Source organism: Lissotriton vulgaris, chromosome 8, assembly GCF_964263255.1.
Source record: "Lissotriton vulgaris chromosome 8, aLisVul1.2, whole genome shotgun sequence".
Classification (NCBI taxonomy): Eukaryota; Metazoa; Chordata; class Amphibia; order Caudata; family Salamandridae; genus Lissotriton; species Lissotriton vulgaris.
This window is the reverse complement of record NC_141696.1, coordinates 984,775,440-984,781,439: the sequence shown is the minus strand read 5'-3', so window position 1 is coordinate 984,781,439 and position 6,000 is coordinate 984,775,440. Positions and strand designations below refer to the sequence as shown.

Here is a 6,000-nt window from a genome sequence, read left to right as displayed (position 1 = left end):
TAAAGGGATGTCCGCTGGTGTGTCATACCTGGACTCCTTGATGTGCAACGTGCACCCTTTATTCTGCTGACGTCCTGGGGAAAAATAAAACCCATTACAAACTGTTCCGTGCTTATGTAGATGATGCTAATGTTAGTTGAGTGTTGTATTATGTAGCGTCTTGATACCTGGTATGTTATTTCTAATTGCCTTAGTTTGGGGTTCGTATTCTGAGCTTGAACTTTAGACTGAGCTTCTTTTGTAGCCCTTGGTAGATTCGGGGCAACAAGAAATGCTGTAAACTGTTGAGCCCAGAGCTATGCGGCTGGAAATGATGACGAAGCAACTGTAATCGGGTTTACTACTCTTGCACAAAAATCACTTTCTCACACTATGTTATGCAAACCCACGAAACACAACCCCTCTGTATACTGGCTAACTCTGTCCCAATATTGTTTGGCTTAGGTGTGTGTTCGTTAAGTCTGCTCTCTCCAATGGGCGCTGAGCCAAGAAACACTCCAACACACCTTTTGTTGGATGCAAAATGTATCTCCCACTAGTGTTGCGTTATCAAGTACACTTTCACAGACACCATCAGCTGACACTGTAATAGTCTTTGCATCAGTAGCCTTACAATATTGTCCAACTACATTGCATGAGTGCAAGCCTAAACACTCACGTGCACGCTTTACGAAGAAGTGTACTTAGCTTTATTTCTTTGTCTTTTCTTTTCTGTATTCACAGGTTGTAGAAGACAAGGTGGTACCGGAGGTTTGGGAACTGCTGGTGGTGCTGTAACAGACACTCAGTCCTGGAAAATGTTGTCATAAAAACTGGATTGCCAAGCAAGGACGTGGTACCAGATGTGGCCATTTATAGTTCAGGCCCCAAAAATGGCCGCCGAGACTTCAAACTCTCGTGTAACAACAGGGAGCTAATCAGGTGAGTTCAGGAAGTTGAGCCAGCAAATCAGACCGCTCCCGGCCACGGGGCTGACCCAGCACTTATCTTCACGTAGCGTGGGTGAGCTTGTGAATCCCCTCAGCCAGTATGTGTGCATGTGATGTGTCTGGTAGTGTCTGTACATGTTTCTGTGAGTGTCTGTGTCTCCTTTCCCTCACTGTCTGAGTCCAATGAAGTCCTAACAGAATGATGGTTATGATGGGGGGATGTGGGGCCTGACAACATGATGGAGCCATCTGCCACATTTTCTTTTCTTCCAAAAACGATATCAGAAGCAGGATTTTCTTTCTGAAAATAAAAGAAAATGTCCCCCTCACCATGGGAGTGGGTATCAGGATTTTTAAAAGAGCTGTGGATAGGAAGCCAGTGATGCTTTTTGAGGTGCAGGGTTTGTTTGTGATGGGAGGTTGAGGGCGAGTCTGGATGGTTAGGAGTCACCTGCTTAGCTGAGTGAGGGTCTAATTGAGTATCAGGGTGAGTGCTGGCCTAATGGGGTTTAGCCGTTTGATGAAGATGAAATGATGGCTTGAGTGTCCTTATTACCTTGACTATCTGTCTTATATATCCCTGTGAAAGCACACTGAGACTAAGCTTTTCCTACCTGTTAATGCATCTGTCTCCTTAAAAGTTCTGACTAATCTGTGAACTTGCTAAGTGAACATTTGTTAATGCCTTCCATTGCTAGCTACATGAAGCTCAAGTCTTTCATATACCTTTAACACTCTTACTTAACTAATTCCAACTCCTTTCATATTGTTGATGCAAGTTTAGGCTGTCTGGCAATGCCTTTGGAGGCCCACATTCCTCACACTGAGTGAGCATATCAACCTTTGAAACTAAGGCAAACATCCTGAGGAAGAGGACGTTTCCTAAAGAGCACTTTAAAAACTACTAGAAACTTTAAGTTTTGCCACACAGGTTGCTCCATGACAAGGTGGCCTATGTTCCGTCCACTGTTATATGCAATGTGGTGACTGTAATACACTTGTCATATGGTGAACAGAACACCTACCTCGTTCTGACGGGGGATAAAAGTGTAAAGCAGGCCATAAGCAAGTCCATGATTTCCTCAAGTAGAGGCAATAATTTGTAAGACTGCTTGCCTAGTGAAGTAGTGGCCCGTTGAAGCTATGTATCCATGCATGGCCATTGAAAGTTATATATTAAGGCAGCTCCACTTCAGTCAATTTCCCAATACTTCACTTTTATATGGTACAACATAAAACAAGTTGGAAATATTAGGGCTGGCTAAGATTAGCACTGGGGACTGTAACAATTAAGAGTGGGCGTAGTGTGCATAGTTGGGCTACGCGGAGTGCCACAGAGTGGAAAACAAACTCACAGCCACACTACACGCCACCGGCCTCCCGCCCACTTAAAAATTAAATTACAAGCATTAAAAACAATTTAAAAGTGAGGAAAAAACAGCTTACCTTAGCTGCAGCATCCCGGGGCTCCCTCTTACTCCTTCATCGCGACTTCTTCATCAAAACTGCGCATGCGCGTTCCCGCCATTTGCCTTACTTTTAAATTGTTTTTAAGGCTTGTAATTTAATTGTTAAGCGGGCGTGAGGGAGGCGGGGGCTGGCCAACTCCACTCCGCCCGTGGAGCGTGCAGAGTTTAGCCTACTATGCCAACTTCACGGAGCGCGGAGTAGGCAAAACTCCGCACACTCCGTGGGCGGAGCGAAGCTCTCCGCCCACGATTAGTAACAATGAGTCTCCTGCCTCTTTCCTTGTTTGGAGCAGACTCTGCAACAACAACATGGTCGAGTCTTTTTGGTTCTTGCAGGAATGCGGTCGGCAAAGTACCGATCCTGCAGCCTTGCCACGTCCTCCGCAGCAGATAAAGTGAAGACTGATGCTTCTGTAACAGTAAGACTTTTAATGATGGTCAATTGAAAGTCAAGGAAAGGCATCGGACTTTTCGTGGTCGTCCGACGATAAACAACATATGCATCATATTTTGCAGTCGGGAGCAAGTTGATAGGCAGCTTCTTATATTAAGTGCAAGTTTTACAACTCGTGTTGAATGGTTGAAAAACCTGGTCTGTCTCATCCACTCCACCTATGTACTTGTTGAAACACAGTGTAGAGGTGGGCCATTTACCTGGGGTTGGGGCTCCCACCCCAAACAACGGAAAATAATGGCCGCCATTTGTTCCCCCTGGGGAGTCCAATTGCATACATACATTGTTTTTAATTATTTTGCCCCAGCAGGGGCGTCAGCTGATATCTGAGGAGGACAACCCCCCAAATGTATAAATTATGTGGCACACATTATTTTTTTCCTGTGGCAACAATAGCGCCCCCTTTGGTGGTGCAATCACGCAGCTGATTTCTGAGAAGGTAAAGCCTCCCAAATACAAGTAAACTTTGAAAATATTTGCCACTATTTTACCTGGAACTGGTAAGCGTGCACCAAGCCCTGTACTATCGGGTTTGGAACGTAGTCCACTTGCGGTAATTTATTAATCTTTTTGGTTACTTGGTTAGACGCACAGGTTGCTATTAACGCTAATGACTAATTTGTTTGACAACTTGCTGCCATAACGGTTTTGTGATGTTGCTTTCAAACCCCGTTTTTTTGAATAGATATGATTAATCCGCAATGTTTAGCGCATAGTTTTACCGCTCACATGATGGTGAAGGGATATCTGTATATCTTCTGTAAACACCGATTGGTCTTTAATGAGTTCATTTACTCTTGCTTTTGGATATCTTAGTTTAACCACGAGGTAATGAGAGCCTCATACTGTTGATTGCCTTATGAGATATAGAAAATGTATGATATATGTAGCCTCTGATGGATTCCTAATTGTGATTATTTAATTTATAGAGCATGTCCCTGACGAAGGCTATGACCTAGCCGAAATGCATTGGACAAAACATCAATGTATTTTGAAGTCCGGATGGTTTAATAGGAAGAATGAACTTTGAGAAATCAAATGAAAATAAAGATATATTGAAATATCTGGAATCCGCTTTTGAAACCTTTTGTGAATAACTACAACCCTCACCATGGGGCTCAGGCTGTGACCAGGGGACGTTACTCAATCAAGGGTCACGCATTTCTATTGTCTTTATTCATTAACCATGGGTGGATCCTTATCCGCAGCCTTAATATCTCCTGCCTGTATCCACGGTTGGAAAGAATGTCTAGGTAGGGAAACCAATTTTCATTTGACCAGGCATTCAACATGGGTGTTACTGATTTCTTCTTCGCTAGGTATCCCATATCAGTTGTTCTGGATGTTTCCTTCCCATTTAATTTCAACTCACTCTTAGTACATGATACTTGGAGTGTTTCCTGGGACACCTCCACATTTAACCTTTTACACATTTTCATCAGTCTTTCCCTACATGCTTTTGCCCATTTTAGGTCACTCTTTTGTATTTCTCTCCTGCACCATTGTGCCACTTTTTGTCCTTCTGAATCTTCAAATCGATTCCAAAGTCTAATTAGTGCCATTTGTGTTTGTATGTCCCAAGACTTTGTACCTATTTCAGTTCTTATGGCTTGGACCATAGATGATTGTGGGAGAGATAGAAGGCTTTTTAGACATTTCCCCTCCACCAAGTCCCAAGCTCCCTTACCGCTCAAATAAAGGATTTCTGCTCCATATAGGACTTGGGGGGGGGATCATTGCCTCAAAAGCTCTTAGCATAGGTCGATGTGACATTTCTCCGTAGTCCCTATTAAACATTTTTAGTCCACAAATTGAAGCGTGTGCTTTTGCTTTTTGTGAATCCAAATGTGTGCACCAGTTCAATGTTTTATCAAACCATATACCTAGGTATCGGTATTCATTTACCGTCTCTAGTTTAAGCTCCCCTAGGTACCAGTTAAACCTGCTTGTCTTTTTCCCAAAACAAAGTATTTTAGTTTTATCTAGGTTAACTGTTAGGAATTTCCTGGCACAATACACATTGAAAGCATTAAGCTTTCTTTGGAGGCCTCTCTCGGTCTGGTCCACTATTACCAGCTCGTCTGCATAGAGGAAACAGGGCACCATGTTACCATCCATTCTCGGACTTGCACTGCCCTCAACCTCTAAATAGGCCGGGAGATCTGACAGGAATATAGAGAATAGCTGTGGGGCCAGAACGCAACCCTGTCTTAGCCCATTGTCAATGGGTATTTTTTTCGTCAGAGACCCCTCGGTATCCTTAATAACTTACGCCCAGTTTCCTCTATGTAATTCCTTTATTATGGTCAAGAGGTCTTTGGGGATGTTTACCTTTGTTAAGGTTTCCCATAAGCAGACCCGATCAACTGAATCGAAGACGGCTCGGAAGTCGACGAAGCAACAGCATAACTTGCCATTTTGTTCCGTCGACTTCTTTGCCATAGCCCATAGTGCAAATCCGTGATCAATCATGGAGTGCCCCTCCCTAAATCCTCCCTGTTCTATGGGTACACTGTGGAACTCCTTTACCCAAGCATTAAGTTGGTTCAGTACAATTTCTGAGAAAACATTCTCTCCTATGTCAAGGAGGTTAATCAATCGGTAATTTTGTGGTTCCTCCATATTCCCTTTTTTATGGATTGGCTAATTATTGCGCCCTTCCAGTTAGGTGGCATTATGCCTTCAGTAAGAATTATATGAAACATCTGTGTAAAAAATCTTGCCCACCAATTTACTTCCGATTTTAATATTATTGCAGGAAAGTTGTCAGGTCCTGCCGCACGGGTTAGCTTCAGTTCTCTTATTGTATGCTCTACCTGTTTTTCTTTAAACTTAGCTTTGAGATCTTCTGAAATTTCTTGCCAATTTTTGTTATCTTCGTGATCTCTAGGAGCTCTTAGTCTGTACAATTTTCTTATATACTCCTCCCATACTGCCTCCCTAACTACACATTTTAGTTCACCATCTATTGGGCCAATTGCTGCCTTTACCAATTTCCAAAATTGTCCAAGGTTTTTTTCTTCAATTGCTTCTAACAGGTTTAACCAACATTTCTCTTTATATGTCCTTTTCGCATGGTCTGCCATTTTTTTAAATTCTCTTTTCAACTTGTTTATATGTACCTGTCTCTCATGTGTGAAGCTCTTTT

General features: G+C 42.8%; 1 protein-coding gene across 1 annotated transcript in view; it reads left to right on the top strand.

The window, feature by feature from the left end:
- The first annotated feature begins 348 nt into the window (after window positions 1-348).
- CLN5 (CLN5 lysosomal BMP synthase) overlaps window positions 349-6,000 on the top strand; it is a 224,334-nt gene continuing 218,682 nt past the window's right edge. The window contains exon 1 of the mRNA XM_086934855.1: window positions 349-921. The gene's annotated coding sequence lies outside the window, so the exon portion shown is untranslated. The remainder of the gene's footprint in view (window positions 922-6,000) is intronic.